Source organism: Anser anser (assembly GCF_964211835.1).
Source record: "Anser anser genome assembly, chromosome: 2".
NCBI classification, from domain to species: domain Eukaryota; kingdom Metazoa; phylum Chordata; class Aves; order Anseriformes; family Anatidae; genus Anser; species Anser anser.
Genome location: NC_139721.1, coordinates 45,028,244 through 45,048,250, shown reverse-complemented (window position 1 = coordinate 45,048,250; position 20,007 = coordinate 45,028,244). Strand labels below are relative to the sequence as shown.

Sequence of the window (20,007 nt, the reverse complement as noted above, 5' to 3'; positions counted from 1 at the left end):
AAAAATGGTGGCAGTGACTGAAAATTGGAGCCTTTACAACCCCTTTTGGTAATCCTCTTTATAAAGAACATTCTTCTGTATCAAATGCTATCTTGAAGCTGTTTTTGTGATAGAAAACACTTGCCAATGATGAACCTTCACGAAAGCCCACCAAATTCTCTTTGGCTGGTAGCGTTATGCACTAGAATACAACCACGTAAAACGGTCTCCCGAACTTCTTTCAAGACTCAGCAGACTTAATTTTTCTCCATATAAACTCTTTCAACCATTTTTTCAATAATCACTTAAAGAATATAAATCTTCCTCGCCTTACTTAATGCCCTTCAGAAAGCAGTGAGATTACTTAATGTTTGTGGGAGTGATATTGGTTCTTCTTAGAGAAGCAGTAACATAAAGTGCATTTTCCCCACTACTTTTTGCTGTTTCTCCCCCTTGTTCTTCTCTTAGTCTAGCTGCAGCTCCTCATGCACTCCAAACACTATTTTTCAGGGCTTAAACAGATTTATGGTCAGCAATTTCCACAGGGACTGTGTGCATGTTCTCTCAGGCATGCTCAGGCACCACTCATCGGAGGGCCAGGAATCAAAAGCTGTGTCTGTTCTGCCACTGGCAATGAAATTCAGTGGGTTCGTGCTTGCTGTGTCCTTCCTTTGGGCCTTTACTCCAATCCAGTCCCCTTCTTCGAAAGCCTAGACTTGAAACGACATTCCTCTATATGAATTGTCCTGCGTATATTTTGCAACCTTATCTAATATGCACAAATATCATCAATTGTAAAAATAGGAGATTGACTGGAACTATTTTTCTTTATTTCCTTTGATTCTGAAATGAACATACATCTCTGAACTGAAAATTCCTAGTGGAAAGGAATTCAGTTACATGAATTTTACCCAGAACATTCCCTGCATCGAATCTGGAGCAACCCTAAACAGCAAACAGTTCAAAACATCAGTAATTGCAAATTGAAACCTTGAATTTGTAAATGCTGTTTTACTGAGTAAAGAGTAGTTTTTTTCCTCTCATTTTTTTTTTTAGTGAAGACGAGGTACTCTCCAAATCTGATCACTAATAATGTTGAGCACCATCCCTTTTCTTTTTTTAAGAGAATGAAAGAAACACATAGATAATGAAAGAAAACATTACTTCTTCAACAGTACTTCAAAAATAGATGTTTTGAACGAGTAGGTAACCAGATTTCCCCAACATTTGATGCATGATAGAAGATAGGAAATTGGACTATTTGCAAGTTAAAGACTCCCTATTAATCAAACGCTTGCAAGTCTCTGCCCTAATCTACGCATGCCCACAAATTTACTACCATAAGTATTGCTTTGCATGCTAATGTTAGTATACGTAAAGCACACTTGATGAAAGAAAAGGAAAGATGCAGATGAAATAGTCTGCTCTGTATAATTAAAGTTCATGATTATTCTTTCAAATCTGTAACAGTTAATATGCAAACTATAAGGATCTTCATAATTATTAGTACTGCTCTGTGCTACAAAACACAAACCCAGCACTATATTAACATTTTTTTCTTTGAGCATGTATCCATAACTGCACTTGCTCTCTTTATACAAAAAGAATAAAGTTATCAATTTCTCAGTTCTTTACCAGAACAGGAAGAAAAAGTTGAAACATAGCATTAGAATTCAATTATGTATTAAATACAGTATAATGATTATATTATTCATCAGGTTCACTAGAATTCAGTGCTCTGTCTCCTAATATCTTAGTTTAAGCTAGCCTGTTCAAACTGAAGCAAAACCATAATTCACCAATATTAAGTAACTTGCCCATTTTCTCGCTCCTCTGTGTATACTGGCTGTCTTAAGATAATGGGATACAGCTCTCGGATGTGTTCAATAATAATAATGATAATAATGTTTCTCTTCCTCTCATTATGTACACATGTTGTGTACAGCCTGACTGATTGATACGGCCATCCCCCCTAGAGCCGGCTGTAATTCGTGGCTTAGCTTGCAATGTGCTATGGGATTTCTTGAATTGAATAGTACTATACAAACTCAGGGATATTACAGATGAAAGAAAAATCATCTGGTCACTTAGCCCATTCCCCTACAGTATAGGGATTGTCTCCTACTGTTTACAATCTACTTTCTTCAGTTGTTTTTTAAATGTCTTTTCGGAGGTAACATTCATCACTTCATATGAGGGGCAGTCTTACAGACCAGCAGAGGTAAATGCAGAATTGTTGGCTGAGCCTACAACAACAGCCTGCTACAAAATGTTTGCAAACTGCTGTGCCACTGTCCCTTAGTTATGTTCACCTGGAAGACAGACACTATATGAACACTCTCTAGGATTCATTCAGGGGAAGTCTCTGTGCCATACAAGATCACATCCACCAAGAAAGTCAGCAAGGGCCTCTCAGTGGCAGTGAGAAATCAGTGATCACCTCCCCAGGGCTCTGCCACAGCTCCTAATCCCTGCTGTGCCCCTGCAGCGGGGAAAAAAAAAAAAAAAAATCTTCCTTTGTAAAGGATCCAGAAAATTATTTCTTCTAGAATAATAACGTTATTCAAAATCCCATTGAAGACTCACATTGATTTTAATATACTACGACTCAAGCTCCCAAGTTGTTCTATTCTTTCTAAAATCTTGCTCTGTCTGCAAAGGACTAGGGACATGCTGTCAGCACTTTCAGCCTCTCAGCAAAGCTGATACAAATAAAGAGATCACAGTTTCACACCCATGCTAGAGATGGCAAAGGGTTTAAGGCTTCAAATCTACATTACAAGGAGAGCCGTCATTTATTTTCGTCTTGGTGACAACATGAACGATAACATTTTTTATTCTGTAGAGCAAAATGTTATCAAGAACGGAATTTGAAAGTGAAACCTTTTGTTTCTTTCTGCATCAATTCAACATTAAACTTCATGTTCTGAGACACTGCTTTGCCTACAGAAAGCTGTAGCTTGCTTTCCTCAAACCTTCACCTTCTCCTTCCATCAGGCTTGCTTCTTCCTGGACTACGTTTCCCAAGACACACTGCAGAAGGAGATCATGTGTATCCTGAAACATTTAGTAAAATCAAGGATGCCAACGTAGTAGGAAATTTTGTATCACATCCCTCTCTTTGTAAATACATCGTGCCCACTCATTTGCTCGCACTTTATTGCAGTCACTAACTTCAAATATCCTAACAGGCTTTGCAGCACTTGCACCAACAGATGGAGTCAGCTGTGCGGACTGAATATGTACTGTATCTACATCACTTATGCCCTGTCTGCTCGAAGAAATACACTGTTACGTTACTGATGAATCACACCTGCTACCCAGGCCACATACAAGACCATTTCGCCCTCACTAAGAGGACTAAATGCAAAATCCTACATCTACAGTGGCCAAAGAAGCACGGGTCACCAAAAAGATGTTAAAAGACCACACAGACAAGCCCTGCTCTGCTCTTGCAAATAGCCTATTATGGTACTACATGTTGATTGCTACAGATTTTAAAAGGAAATGACACAGTAATTTCCCATCAAATCAAATCATTTCCAGCATAACTTTTCATTGGGGGTATTCTGCATGTATCCTGGCATTTGTTTTCTGGGGAGACATCAGGCACAGCTGCATGTCTGGTAAATATGTGTATTTGTTTTTTATCTATGCGTGTGTGTGAAATTAAATTCAATCTGATTCAATAATATGTTACTGGCATGGCAGGCTGCCTGTCCATTGCCTAAGAAAAGCGAACAGACCCTTGAGGTAGCTGTCAGCAGCTGGTACAATGCATTTAGGATGGGGTTTCATTCTGTATCTGGGATTTTATCCCTTCTATCTATTTGCCAACATTTCCAATCCTGCTCAGTCATTTTTAACAGGAACCTGCCATCTGAAAGTACTTCACAACACAACGCCATCATTGCACTTTCTTTCTCCCAGGGTCAGGAATGCTTTCCCATCAGCTTTTTGACAAATATATTTTATGATTTCTGATATTTAAAAAAAAATCTTTCTGAAACTCCCTCACGTTTTGGATGATGAAGCAAAAAGGGCTGCTTCATTTAATTTTCTCCTGTTAGATCTTCTGCTCAGCTGCTCCTTTTTCTATTTTTCTATTTGTTGTTGTTGTTTTGTTTTGTTTTGTTTGTTGGTTGGTTGGTTGGTTGGTTAGTTTGCTTTGCTTTTTTCATTTTTGTTTTGTCTTTTTTTTTTTTTTGTCTCCTTGCGTTTCCGCTTCTAGGTCATGGCCATTCATTTTCCACTCAGCGTACCTGCCTCTGCTCTGATTATTCACCAAAATAAAATAAATAAATAAAACTATTAAGATGATACAGCATCCAGTCTAGTATCCTATTGTTTGTCTTCATCCTTTCTAGACATCAGTTATATTGGATTTCGTGAGTTATTAGAGAAAAAAAAAAAAAAACCATTATATTCATCTTGACTCTAATACCACGTATAACTCAAGCTGCATAAATTCTCTGAATTAATTCTTGTGTGCTATTGATGATGTAGGTATTGTAGCAATTTATTTGGATTTTTTGGTCCCTCACAAGTCAAGCTATTAGAACTACAGAGCCCAAGAAGTAAAGCAATGATGTTACTTTCATATTTAATCCTCCCATGCTCCCAGGGTTGCAGCAGAAGGAATTTGGTTGAGATGGCACCTGGGAAGTACGCTCTTCAACAAGTCATTTAGCAGAGTGCTCTCCTTTTCCAGAGCCTTTCTGGATGCAGCAGCATAGTCAAGCAACTTTTTTCAAATAATGCTTTTACAATCTGATTTGTAAACTTCAAAATCTGAAGCTTCTAGACTCCCCTATTATGAAGCTGAGCTTTATATAATTTAAGATGCATTCAGTGTTCCTATCTATGTAATTAAATTTTAGACTGTTTTTGTTAATTCGAACACCTTCTGAATTTTTTTTCAAAGAGCTTACTAAGCATTATGTTGAAAGAATTTGACTGAAGTTATATCCTTTGTTTTCTCATCTTTCATGCTGATGGCCTTTGTTTTAAGAATAATTAACTTGTATTTGAAGCATTAAAAATTATTGAAATAGGGTAAGGAAAATCCTGAAATTGGTCTGAAAAACCTTCTGATTTAGGAAACAAACTGTTGGTTTCTAAGTATACAGGGTCCACTTGGGACTTTTGCAGACTTTAAAGTCAAATTTCCCTAACAGCAGCCTGCTGACCATTCATGGTTTACAAAGCAACAGTATCAGTTTCTACTGATACCACAGTATCAGTAGAATTCTGGAACCACACTAACCACTAGCAGGTTATACACTCACCAGTGAAAAGACTGATAATGAAATACCCAGGGTCCTTGAGAGATTTTGAGAACTGACAGGAAGCTGTTGCTAAGATTGACAATCTCTTCTATACAGCTAGGAGGATTACTAAAAGATTTTTGCCCGTTTTCCTTTTTTCCTTTTTTTTTTTTCTTTTTAACACAAAAGTAGAATTTTCACACGAGCATTTGACTGTAGATGGGATTTTTCAAAAAAAAAATGACAAACACCATGGGACTCACAAAGAAATTGTAACAGTTGATAACACTCCTTTTTTAAGCTATTTTAACAACTATAAAGGAAGAGAAAGCTTCCTGCTCTTTTGTACATGAACATCTTTAGGATACAGATGGGGTTCTGTGGTTAGTTTCTCACAAAGGAATTCAATGTTATTTTCACGGGTAATGCTGTTATTGGTCAGGTGCTTTACTATCCTTTTAGGTCTCAGCTGTGCTCCATTGAAGACAATGGGAGTCCTCCAGCTGTATTTGATGACACACAAACCACCATTTATTGAAGCTGATAAAAAATAGTTTTTGTATACTACTGCTGGAAGAGAAACCGCTCTGGTACCCAGGGCTACGGCCATTCCTGCTACCCATCTCCTCTGGGCTGCCATCCAGCTGCGTGGAGAAAGGGACTTGCAGAGGGGCAGACCTGACTTCAAACTGATTAATAACTGCACGTCAGAGGCTTGAGATCACATTTTCACATCTCAACCACACGCAAGCATTTTTATTGCCCGTAACAGCCCATTTAGCACCTCGAGGGCCGTAAGTTCAGCAACGCTACCCTTCAGCAATGGGTGTAACTCCATACTGCACTATACGCCATATGGCTACGTACACACTGTAGAAGACCACCAGGGTTTGTAGGCAAGAGGTGTCCCGAGTGCTGGTTTCGGGCAAAAGCAGCAAGCGAGGGCAAACACCAGCAGCGACAGCGGTGGAAGATTGTCACTCCCTGCACCTCTAGCCATGCCAACCACGGCACGTCACTGCTGACAGCGTGTATTTGTAGCTGCCGCGCCGCTGGGCAGCCCGACATCTGCCAGCAAGGTCTCATGCGGCATCGCGCCACGGTACGGTGGATTCACTAGGGGATGCGGGCCTTGTCGCCAAAGACAAGGGCTTCCCGAAATCAAACCGGGGGCCAACCCTGGATGTCTGGGGGTGCGAGGAGGAGAACCAGAGAACCCCCAGAGTCCCTCAGAACAGCCGTCTGAGCTATTTTCCCTCAACCGCTCGGCTGCTGGCAGCCGGCCCCGCAGCTAACAGGCCCTTGGCTCTGGGGGATGGCGGTCGGGGCCCCGCTGGCACCCCACAGCACCCCACCGTCCCTAAGGAGCCCGGGGGGGGCCGGCAGGCCGCGCCGCGGGCCCGGCGGGGGGGGACGAGAGGCCGGCCAGGTGCAGCCGCAGCCCCGTCGCCATGGGAACGGCGGGGAACGGGAGGGAGGGAGATGGCGGAGGGCGCCGCGGCCGTGCCCGCTGCTCCCCCCGCTGCTTGCCGCGAGTGGGCGTGAGGGGCGGGTGTGCGTGAGCGTGTGCGAGTGTGTGTGTGTGTGTGCGTGTCCCGGAGGTATTGCACTGTTACTATAGGAACCGGCGGGGAGAGGGGGGAGCGGTGGCGGGGCGGCCGCGCCCTCCCCCTGCTCCCCCTCCCCGTGCCCTCGATGCCAGCCCCGGCCCTGGATCCAGTCACGGAGCCGCGGAGGCACCGGGCCGGGGCGGGATTGGGGGGGGGGGGTGTAGGAAGGAGGAGGAGGACGACGACGACGAAGAGGAGGAAGAAAATGCCTCGCCCCAGCCCCGAGGGGCACCCGGGGTGGGGAGGGTGGGGGAGAAGAAGAAAAAAATAAATAATAAAATAATAATAATAAAAAAAAACACACACCCCGTGGTGGTTGTTTACTGTACCATATGGCTGCAGGGGGAGGGGTGGAGGAAATGTCTGCCGGTTGCTGAACCGGTGCACTCATTATGTCCGATGGAGTCACAGTCACCCGCGTCGCGCCTCGCCTCGCCGGCACAAAATATCAGAGCTTTCCCCCCAGTTTCCCCCAGCACACCAGCCCCGATTTGGGGCATGGTAACTCCTCTTCTCAGCCACCACCAGAGACAGATTTTGGGGTACAGCGTGCCCCAAAGCCCCAGAGGCTCTGCTTTGAGCATCACTGCGAGCGGCAGGGCCTCGCCAGGAGTGAGACACAGAGAGCTGGAGGCTCCCGGAGAGCGGGCACGCCAGGGGTACAAATGCTATCCCTTCCCCAAAGCCTGTGCCTCTCTGCCAAAACCCGTGCAGATCTTTTCTTTGTGTGATGCATGGGCTGCAGCTCGGTTTTGAATCCACGCTGCCATACATGAAACGTAAAAGGAAATTTAAAAAAAAAATAAAATTCTGCCGGTATTTTTTTTCATTTTGTTTCGAGATGAAAAGCTGATCCATCTCAGGGCGTTGCGGAGGAGTGGGATGGGTCACAATGAGAAGTTCCTGCCATCAGTGCCACAGAGAGACCTGTGCTGGTGTACACGGTTTCTCTCCTGAGGTAGCAGTTCGTTTCGGAGGCACACTGGGTGCATCCTGTCTCTGGAGAGCTTTCTCGGCCAGTGTCAGTGGAAAGGCTTTGAAACGGCTTGTGCCTTTCCTCTCCGTGATTCATAAGATAGGTGCTGAACCTCTGTATTATTAGAGAGATAAAATCCACAAACTACGGTGTCTGAGAATAGGCAACTATACTGCTATCCATATTACCGTGTGAAATTGAAGTATTGATTTTTTTAAAGCATGGTTTGCTACTTAAAAGACCGATCCCGTTACTATTGTAGTCAGTGGGATTTTGATACTAATAGGAACAGTTTTTGCCTTTAAAATGGTCTATTTCACATTATTATGGTAATGTCATTCAGTAATTCTTAAAATCAGTCTTCCTGGTCTTGGACATTTGAAAACATTAAGGTACAAATTATTTCAGCTCAACTTATTCACCACATTTCTGCTCATGTCATGTCCAAAGTTTTGTTTAGATAAATAAGATAGATAACTTATTGCTCCAGATGGTTGTGGGTGGATTGAACCTAATAGGTTCTCCAGTTACATGTTTTTGAGTTCGTTGGTTTTTTTTTATATATTTATTTTTTAATTCTGATTTTACAGAAGCCTACATTTAGAAACCCATTTGTAGATCTCCTCTTGTGCACAGCTTAGACTGCATTTGGTTGCTCACCAAAATAGCGTGCCTTCCAAAGAAAGATTAAAAATATTAAAATGCAGCCAGCACAGTGAGTGGTTCAGTTCAGCTGATGTTACACAAATGTGCTGATCCTACTGCCCATAGATAATATACATTTGAATCTTGGCACCTGCCATCGGATTGGAATTCAGAATGAGAAACAGCAGGCCTTGACGTCTGGAAATAAAGGCAACATAAGGAAAAAAACTGTTCTGTGCCTATTAGTAAATAATAGTCTCCAACAGCAAAGGCAAATGACAAGGATTGAAGAAAATGTGTAGCTCTGCACACATCAGATAGATATTGGGCCTATTGTACAATGGTGAACATATTCACACTAACATTGCGAGGAATAGCCAGCACCTATTCATTATTTGCCTATTTGTATAAAGACAAGCTTTTTAGAGTCTAGCAACATTCTGTTTAGCTACTTTCTGCTATATCATTTCTGTGATACTCATTAAATTAAATGTTGACTAACATGATCTAATTTGAAATGAATACTGGGAAGGATACACAGAATTTGTTTTAAATTCTGCTGAAATGAAATTTCAGTGAAAAATGCAATAAAAAAAAAAAAGTAATCTGTTCATCTTCCTCACATTTTCCAGGTAGTTTGAATTGTTAGGCGATTAGTATCTTAAGGTTGTTCTGTATTTATAGGTGGCCAACAGGTATGCTTAGTTGCATAAATACTGGCTTTAAAGATCAATAGTTGTCTTATTACCATATTAACAGGAAGCATCGTCCTTATTTTACCTGGTTTATTTCATTAGTTTTATTATTGTTATTGTGAAATTTGTAATATGCATTTTCCAGGCTGACTTTACTTTCCCCAGCCTCCACCTCTCCCAAAGCTGACTTACTTTCATTAGGATGAGCTCACAGGGAGCTATTAAGTGAAAGTTTGTTTATCCGCTATTTGCTTTAACACTTTACCACATTTGTTCTCTCATCTCGCTTTTCTTTCAGTCTTATTAGAAGCAGCTCTTCTCTAATGTAAATATAGTTCAAAGAGACACAGAAAAGGGAAAGAGATCTGAATTCTCCCCATAGTACATGTCCTAATGCAAAATCCATAGAAACGGGAGAATATTTAAAAACAAGAAAACAAACTACCTCAGAAGCGTGACTGAAGATAAGCATATGGGTTGCATATGTTTAGTTGGGGAGGGGAAAAGATGAGAGATACACAGTTGTAATGTACTTAAATATATGGAGAGTTTGAAGGACTAAGATCAGGCTCCCTCCCTGAACAGTCAGAATATGAGGATTTCTGCAGCGGAGAACTGTCTGGGGTGATGAGCACAGCCCCAGCATTGCAGCAGGCTGTATCACAACCAAGGAGGTGGGGGCAGCTTGCTTCTACCAGTATTTACAGCTGGCATTGACCTTGCTGGAAATAAGCTTTTCTATGTACTTTTATAAGCTTTATAAACACATTTATACGTTTATCAAGCACTGGTCTCTGATGTTGGAATATGTTATAGCATAAAGAGCTAGCAGGTATAGGTAAATTATTCTTTACAAGTGGAGGAAGTTTATTTGAGCATATCCTATTGCGAACCCAGCCACTGTCACCCAGTCAAGCGGTATGGACTGGCCAGGGCATTGAGCACTAAGGGCAGGTGCTTTTGGGGTGGGTTCCTTCCCTGGGTACCAGCCATTATAAAGCCTAAGCATCACTGAAGGACTGCATTGTGCCTTTGAAACAGGGACATCATCTTTGTGCCAAAAAATATGTTTCACAGGCCTTCTGCTTGTCAGTTCCCACAAGGGGATTTTATCCCGTGCCTTTTAGGATGACAGAATTGGTCCTTCATAGCTCTTGGATTTCACCAGCCTGACTCCTTCTAGCTTCCTACAGCTACAGTTTTTCAGCACTTTTGTAGGTCTGGTAGGTCACTCTTTGGATCCACCAGACAAATTGCTAATTCACTTTGAATATTTTCATATAGCCTTCTACTCTGAGCATTGTTTATTTGCCTGCTTTCAAATTACAGCAAACATGATAAAAGCAAATTTGTCAAAATTTTTCAGGTTTGTATATCTGAAAATTTTCCTGACTTAACATTTATTAAGAATCAAATTTATAAAAAAAATAAATAAATATCAGGCAATTACCTGTACATTTATTAACGTTCAAAGGTAAATAGCAGAGAAGGCACAGTTCATTGGAATTCTGTTAATTAACATGTTCTACTTACTGCTACTAATAAAATTTGACCTGCTTTCTCCTATTTAAGAATGCTTTTTGTTTATTTGTTTTAATACAGTTTTTGAAAGCAGCTCTTTTGGTTCAAGTTGAAAAAGTAGGATTCAAGTAGGAATATAGGCTAAAGAATATTTTCATTTCCACTGTTTCCTCAATGTCCACTATATCTCACCAAAATTGGGTTGATTTGAAGAGAATAACATTAGAATTTGCTATATAGAAGGGCAACAAAAGAAGAAAGGAAGTAGTTTTATTTTAACCAGCTTTGGTTCTAGAACTAGCTTAATTTCTATTGTTTTATTATTTGCTTTGGCGTAAACATAACTCCCTGACAGCTCGCCGTATGCTAAACCTATTTCTCAGTTACACCAAAACAATGATAGCCAGGCGTTTTGCACTGGTGGAACAAAGTGGAGGATTTGTGTAGGTTTTCCAAAAAAAGTGTCACAGTCCAATGAGTTTCCAATATACATCTCTTTGAGAAGTTCTGGTTTTTGCTGATGCATCCATGCAGAACTTACTACTCTGTCTCCTTGTAGGATAGTCCCAAATTGAGACAAAAAGGGGCAACTAGAACAGGGTCTGTCTGAACTACAGGTTTTAAATGGATGCCTGGCATTGGAATAGAGTATTCAGTAAAAGACGGCTGAGCTGTTTGCTCACTCCAGAGAGAGTTCTTCAGTATTATGGCAACCGTGGCTTTGGGGCTTTACTGAACTCTCAGGATATAGAAAGATAAAGGTTATCAAAAGTTGTCATTAATATATATATATATATATATGACTGTGTAGATTAAGGGAGAAGAGAATGAGTTACATACTTTATTTGCTTCCACAGTTGCATCTTGAGACTTGCAGTGGGACGAGTCACCTAATTAGATTTTTGCCATTCTTACTGGTCAGGCCGGTCAAAAGAAAAATCTTTCAGAAATTTTATTCACCTGAATGAGCCAATTCCTCTCATATTTGCAATTAATTCTCTAATAATTCTGCTTTTTTTTTTTGCTTCCCTTTTTCTTCCCACCACAGTAACAGTTTGCTAATAATTGCAACAAGAACCAAAAAAAAATGCTTGCACAAGTAGGCAAAAATATGGAGGTGAAATCAGCATGTTCCTTCTAATCACAAGTAGAGTAAATGGGAAAATGGAGGTGGTTGATTGTAAACTTTCCATGTAAATCACTGCAATCTCATGCACTGATCCACACAGGATAGTGCTGGAGCTCTGAAACTTGACCATCTCCTTCCTTCTTCCAGGATAGTAATATCCCTACAGCAACGAGCCATAGAAAATGCTACTGTCAAAGTGACCAACAAACCATCTAGTCCCAGTCTCCAAGGGAGTCCGTAAAAGATGTTTCAGAGTAATCAGCAAATAAACAAATAAATCCCTAAGCAAAATATGATACATCTAATTGCATTGTACAATAATAATAAACAAATTATTTTCCTCTGCTAGCGTCAACGAACATAAGAAAACGTACCTAAAACTTCCTAATACAGCTAGACATGAAGTAAGAGCAGAAAGGTTGAGACCACCAGCAATACTAAAATTCAATACAAAGGGGAAGGGCATGGGAAAATGCTGGGATTTCACCGCACTCTACGGGTCTTTCCTTGTGTTGACCGTATGGGCTGGAATGTGACTAACCCCAATAAACGCTGTATGGGACCGTGCACAGAGAGCTGCTGCAAAAATAACAGCAGGTAACTGCAAGGTGCTTTGCTGCAGGTAAGTGTCATCAGCAGTGCCGGTGCTCCCAGGGGAACAGAGGAAGAAGGGCAGGAACATGACCTTGTCCTCACTTCTGCTGCGGTCAGCAAAGCTGAACGGACATAAAGAGCATACTGCACCCTTACAAGAATCATGGAGCTATCACTCTCTTGTAAAATCCTTGGAAGAGATTTTGGCTGAAGCGGTCAGAGTTTCTCCTGAGGCTGCAATGACCTTCCAACCCCAATACTAAAAGCTATAAAACAATGGCCTAGCCTTGAATTTCCCTTTTAAGATAGTTGTCAAAAAATCTTACTAGAATGGAATAGGATTAAAAATGGTTGGTGCAGACTTTTCTTTCTGTTGTTCGTCAGTGTTTACACCGCACCACTTCTCTCAACTTTTCTCTACCTTTTTGTATCTTTTCTGTTTCTTATTGTGCATTTTCTCTTACTGTTCATCTTTCTGTGTGGTATAACCAATTAAAATGTATTTCATTTAAAAGTACCCCTTTTCTTTAATTAGCTCAGTTACCTTCCCTGGACCTTTCATCTGTCTTGACCTTTTGGAGATGAGGCAAATGCACTAAGCATGTTATTAAAGGCAAGGACATATCATTTAATTAATGAGACGAATAAGTTTTCAATATCATTCTCTATACTTTTCCCAGTGCTGATTTTCATTGCCCCTGCTATGCTTATTGAAGATATTCGCTTATTGATTTGTTTGAAATTATTCCTAAATATCTCCCTCGAGATGTTATGCTAAATCTATACATTTTAAATGTGATTGAAAAGCTTGAAATCTTCCACTCCTTTCAAAAAGCTAGTGTTACAATGGCATAAAATGTAAATTATCTGGCAATGGTCTGCAGGGAGTTCTGCCTGCCATGATTTCTCCTTTTGTCCTTCGTTATGATATTTCTATTTTCCTTCCCAATCCTTCCTTGACTTGCTTAACCTAATTAATTTGCATCTATATCCAGTGTTGAAACCTTTTTATTTGTCTGGGTTTTATCTGTATACTTCATATATATCTCTCTGTGTGTGTATGCACACTGGACTGCATTTATATAGCTCTCAAGTCACTTCCTATGGTTTCCCAACTTTTCACCAGTTTTAGATTGTCATCACAGCCAAAGTTTCAATCTAGCTCTAGTAAAGTCAGTATCAGATTGTTTTCATTTCAGAAAGAAACCAGAAGTAAATTTTCACCTGAAAATTACCTTCAGATGACTTCTGAATATGACAGGTAAGAGGAACATAACTGACCCTTCCAAAATCTAAACTAGTTGCATCAACCAGGTACAGTTCATATTGTCACTTAACAACTCTATTTTTAATGATTTTCTTAATGATTTTTTTTTTTTTAGTGTTGAAATATGGTTCACTGGTCTGTTATTTTGTACCAACTATCTTCACCACCTTTTTTTTTCCTCTTTCTAATAGATTTTTCTAATTATTCCAGTATCGTCACCATGTATAGTGGAAAATGATATATTTTGATAATATTTTGGTTACTTCATTCTTGAATTCTCCAGTTTTCTTGGATTTGCATTAATCCTGGTGATGTACTGCGATTTAATATCTCAATTCACCACCACCTCTTTCTTTATTTCTCTATTTCTGACACTCCTTCAGTTTCATCATCTGAGAAATGTATACCCAGAATAGGCTTTTCCTCATTACCCACCACAGAGAAGATATCAACTGAAAAAATGAAATTCTGCAAAAACTTTTCATCCTATTTGATTGTCTTTCCTGTCTGCTGAAACCTTTGGCCATACTTTAGCTGTTCTTCTCTTGATGTATCAAATAATTGTCTAATTACTTGCTTGTTATTTATCTATCAGGTCAGGACAGCAATCATTAGTTAATTCAAAAGTCTGACTTCTCATGTGCCAAGACAATGCTGCTTTACCCTACAGATAGGTCATGATTTAGTGGCAGACACTTCAGCTCTGAGTCTGCCTTAAACAAAAGTTTTGTACAAAATCCACTTCACTGTATTGCTAGAGCTATGCCTAAGTCTGTAGGAATCAATGAAAGAGTTATTAATTTAAAATTTTTATGGTGAGTTAGAGCTGTAAGTTATTCAAGTACAAGTGATCTCATCCGCATTTTTTTTCTTTTTTTTTTTTCAAAATATTATAGTATCCATCCCTTGTTGTATTAAAAATTTTGGGGTAACAAAATTTACAAAACCTTCAAACACACAGGCCTTATTGGAATATAAGATATATAACCTCTCATTTCCTAGAGGAGCCTAATTACAGCTTCTCAAGTCAAAAAGGCTGAATGAGTTTCATCCTAGGCTCAAGTAGGTCATTTAATAAAAATTGCCCTTCTGAGTCTATACAGAATATTTATTTCTTAAAAATAAATAAATAAATAGTTTAAAAAAAAAAAAGTCTTTGCTTGAGGTTAAGTCTGCCATAGATCAGATTTATTGTGTAAAATGTTCACTACAAATAGCTCCTTAAGTTGACAAGCATCCACAGATACAACTAAATGGTCCAGATCCTACAATTCAATTTCAGCAACTAGCTCTAATCCCTGCACATGCACACAGTAAATGTGAGGTTTTGCAGGTTGCAAAATTATTGAATAAACAGTTATAAGCCTGAACAACTACCTTTGCTTAAGGTGATCGTCTGTAAGGAAGCCCATTGCATCTGGAAGAATGTCCAATGCTTGTAGCAAGTCTTTCTTGCCTACCAGGATATTTTATGTTTACAAGCCATTAAAATATACCTTGCTAGTGGAAATGTAAGGTTGTTTGGCTCATCTATTTAAACAGAACAGAAAGGTAATTTAAGAAAGCTACACGAATCACATTCACTGCTTCAGCAGGGCAATGCCAACAACTCCCATGCTCCAGCAAATATCATCTCCTCACGTGTTTTTAAAGCCAGAGAGGCTTCTGGCAGGTCAGAAATGACATATACATGAGCAAAACATCTTTTATGTCCTATAAAGCTCTACTCATTTTGGGCGCTGTGTTGACCAGGGTCACCTACTCAACAAAGAAAAAAGGACTCCTGTGATGCTCTGCAGTGCACAGGAGGCTGCAGAATCTGGTAGGATCTGCCCAGAGATCCATGTTTTCTGGCATGCTATCTCATGATCTTTCTCCAGATTTACCTCATTTATATCTCTCTTCAACATTTGCCATGCTTGTTTTGTTCCTCTTTTAGCAACAAACTCTCAACAGCTTTACCGTGTGTACTGGGAAAGGTCGGGACCCAAATCGCTTCCATTAGACCAAAACCAACAGCCGCTAGTTGCCTCCTCCAACAGCAGACCAAACCTCATGGTTTGGTGTGAGCCCATTTTAATTTATTTCCATAGTGTAAAATTAAGTTTGAATCATTAACTCTGACATAGCCTTCTTCCCATGGTCATGATAAGCGCTCTCTACACGGAGTCTTTCTGAGTATTTATGTGTAGTCTCCAGATCACATCTCCTTTCTGTCTAGAGCACTGAACAAGGACAATAGTGAACACCACGAAAGTTAGGGGAAGAAAAAAACCTATCAGCATTAAAAGATCAGGCAATGTACCATTATGTTTTACCGATGCCTCTCAGCCCATTTGAGCAGTAGCCTGCTGAAAAATGCCTTCCTACCTCTCAGTGATCACATAGCCATGCAGCTACAGAAACAATACTTGCTACCTTTGAAGACAATCAGCACGCAAGTGTCTGAAACAGAGTCACTACCACGTTGCATCATGGCTGAATCCAATGCAAGCGGCTATGGCAAGAGGCTATGGAAGGACAGCAAAGATGCAAGTCCATTGTCATCTCAGTCTTCTCAGCAAGGTTTCACAGCAGCATGAACATTAAACTGGAAGTGTTTATTCTGGATCACTAGGGAGACTTGGGCTTTCACGCTACAACCCTGGCCATTACCAGGTGATAGCACCGAATCCGTTGTCCTCTCTCTCACTGTATGCATTACCGTACGGGGTGGATATATCAGTAGCAGTTTTTGTTATGGTATTTACTACTGTTACAGAAGCACTTCAAAATAATCTCTTTTTAAAATTTTGCTCTCTTTGGCTCATGTTTCTTTGGAAAATTCTATCTCAACATTGTTACTACAAAATCTCAAATCCTCCTCTCCCATTGCCTCTCTGTCACACGCACACATGCGTGTGGGGATAGCACCTTACATATGGCCACTAACATTTTTTTCGGTTTCAGGACGGAGCTATTCTCCTTATTCAGGAACACTGAGCTGAATGCCTACATTAAGAGTTGCCAACTAAACCGGTTTTGTTCCATCTGCTATGACCATTTTCCAGCACTATCTGTCTGATTCACCAACCTCCTTCCCCACGGAGTCCATTGGGAGGTCTGAAAACGACACAACGGAGGCTATGGGTAACCGGGGGAGGCAAAGCTCTGCAGACCTGAACTGGGAAAATGCGTCTGGCAGATAAACGGGACGGATACTGCAGGACTTGAATACAGCTGCTGAGCCTGGAAGGTGCATTTAACAGGACTGTAAACTACTGCAGAACCGTACCCTGGGATGAATTACTGCTCACCCTCAGCATCACCTTTCTGTGGTGCTTGCTCCCATTATGCATTGGCAGTTCAGCAGGCTACAGAACTACCAATACATATTTGAGAAACCTTTTTATTCATTTTTGATATTGATGGCTACAAAACCAGAGAGAAATGCAATGAAGCAAAGCTTTGTATTTTCAGATTGCTATAAAATGCCCCCAAATAATGAACATAATTTAAAATGCAAGATAATTTAAAGCACCATATTTTGACATATAGCTATTTTATAGAGTGATCTGTTTCTTATATTTTATTGTTCATAAGCAATTTATATAAAATCAAATGAACCATAAACTCATACGCCCATCCACTATTCTTCACCACTAACAGAACAAGAGATGGGCTGGGATACACCCTGTTCCTCAGAACTGACTGGCCTATAATTTGTAAGCCCTAAATCCTGTAATCAGATTGAGTAGTACAGCCCTACATGCGCGGAGAGCCTCCCTGTTCTGCTTGCGGCTATCCAGGAGGTACCAGATCCTGCTGGAGGATCTGAAGATTGAACTAAACTGAACAAAATTTGGTTTCTGAATGAAAGTCCATTCCACGTTTGTAGTTGGAAAATATAAAAGAAGACACAGGAAAATTCATACATTAGGCTTGGGATTTCATTAAAGTCTGCGGAGTCATTCCAAATTAAAAACGACATAAAACCTACCTAAGTCTGGCGTTTGAGGTTATATTCTGCTAGTTTGCTAATCGCACGTTCTTTATCAGAGCAGCATCTCACAATCATTTTAGCCCTTCTTCTTTAAAGAAAAGTTCTGCCTAGAACCTGCTGATACAGCCTGGGCCATTATTTTGTAACTTATGTCTAAGTCAAGCTTGATTTTAGGAGCCGTATTGAGGTCTATGAAAGACATAAAGCGGGAGAAAGAGCAGTGGTGAAAATAAATTTGTTTTCCAATTGCCAATCAAAAAATAATTCCAGTTTAAGAACTATGCAGAAAATGCACACACACACAAAAAAAAATCCACCATAAGAATCATGTACACAGTTTGAAAAAATACTATACTGGTAATATTAGCTCCACACCTCCTTATGGGTTGTGAGTACCAACCATCAAAACTCGATAGCAATTGCTGTCAGCCATTTGGCATATTTGTTGGCTTAGCACGTTTATACAGCGTGTCTAGGCTAAGCATCATCTCACGATTCACATAAAGCGCAGCTTGGGCGTAAAGAAAGAAAACGCGTGACGGTAACGGTAGAGATCTGAAAAGTTGCAGAAGGGAGATGTTCACCGAGTTGCACATACAAATAACGTGCTGTGTGCTGTCCCACTCTGGACCTAAAATGGCTGTTTTGCAGGGGATGTTGTTGCTTGGTGACCAACAGTGCATCTCCTAGGCCACAGAGGGATGTGAACATTCAGAAATTGATTTGTTCCTGTTGCTCTTGAGGAGACCATACCCAAAAATAGATTAAGCCGACACATAATCATCTATGCATTCTCCTTGCTGGTGTGCTTAAACTTGATATTTAAAGCAGGCCTGTGATTTTGAGCTACTTACCAACCAGGCAAGGAAAAAGCAGAACAAAACCTAGCGTGGTACTGTCCGCAGAACAGGAAAGTAGACCAAGCCTCAGCTAGTGTGAGGATGCAAGATACCCTTGCTTCAATTAAGTCTGTGTTGTACATCTAGCCTGTTCCGGTGCAACCTCCCAGTTGCTATCAGGCTCTCTTCCTTTCATTAGAATCAAGTAGTTAATTAGCCCCAGCCTGTCCTCTCTCCTTCTCTCTTTCCCTTTAACGCAGCAGTAATGATGTCTAATTACCAGCAGCAGTGGATTACAGCACCATCAGGAGCAAATCTCTCTGGCTGACAGCAAAGCTGAGCAGCAAATCTTAAAGCTTCAAGGAGAGAATAATTCCTAACAAAGTATTTGAATATTATTTGCTTGTTTTTGACCAGCTTGTGACTTTAGAGTCCAACTTGTAATTTCATCCATCCCGTTATTGCAGAGGGAGATCTCATGTTGCCAGCAGTGATTAATTTTAAATTGAAATTACTTTTACCTCTATGGTGAGATCAAGTGATGCACAGAAGAGGGAGAGGACAAGGGAGGGAATCACAATTTGGGGACCTGTTACAAGTTGTGTCTCTCTCCAGACAAGCTCAACAGTATTTGATAACAGTAAGAAAAAAATAATAATCACAGTACATGGGGATGTCTCTAAATGATCATAAATTAATAAACTCTTAAGTAGTTAGTAAGAGTCAAAGAAATGAGAGAACGGGCTTTAAAGGCTTACCAACAGTTGCTGTCCGGTGAAAAGCTAGTGTTTCCCCCAGTAACACCATTTCTGTCCGGGTGAAATCCCAGCCCTGTTTAAGTCAATAGGAGCTTTGCCACTGGGAGAGGGGCTGCGTCCCTGCTCCGTACCATGGGGCGTTTCGGAGCACCTGGCACTGGGTACACACTGCCCCTGCCCTAGCAGCAGCTCACACATGTAATTGCCACACTACAGGTCTATAGAAATACCTCCTCTGCCTGGTGCGGTAGGATAGTAACACTAGCTTCATGTTTTTAGGTGGACATTTGTTTCTCAGAGCTGCCTGCGGTGTAAGAGTGCTGAGTACAGCCTCTTCTCATTTCTGCTGGACAATGAATCTGTGCTGGACAGCAGAAGGAAAGAGGGATTTTTTTCCTAAGTGCAAGACCGTTTCCATAAGGGGTTTTATGTCCTTGTTCAACTAATGTGCAGATATTCTGAAATTGCTTACGAATATTTCATGCTAACTTTCCTTCCTTGCTTTATTATGATGCCTGCTTAGTTGCTTTAAATATCTAAAGATAGTTATTTCTATACAAATCTGAATACATATATGCATTTATAGGGACATTCACTAGTATTCACAGTTGAGGGTATGATCCTCCAAATGAACAAAGGTAGGACCAGCAAGGCGCTCGACCTCTCACTGAAATCTCTGATGGAAAAAAAGAAGAAAAAAAAAAAAGAAAAAAAAAGAATATTTGACCTGAAAATAAAATAGAAG

General features: G+C 40.4%; 1 protein-coding gene across 8 annotated transcripts in view; it reads right to left on the bottom strand.

Moving 5' to 3' along the window:
- NOL4 (nucleolar protein 4) overlaps positions 1-20,007 on the bottom strand; it is a 191,058-nt gene that overhangs the window by 168,795 nt on the left and 2,256 nt on the right. The gene's annotated exons all lie outside the window — the stretch shown is intronic.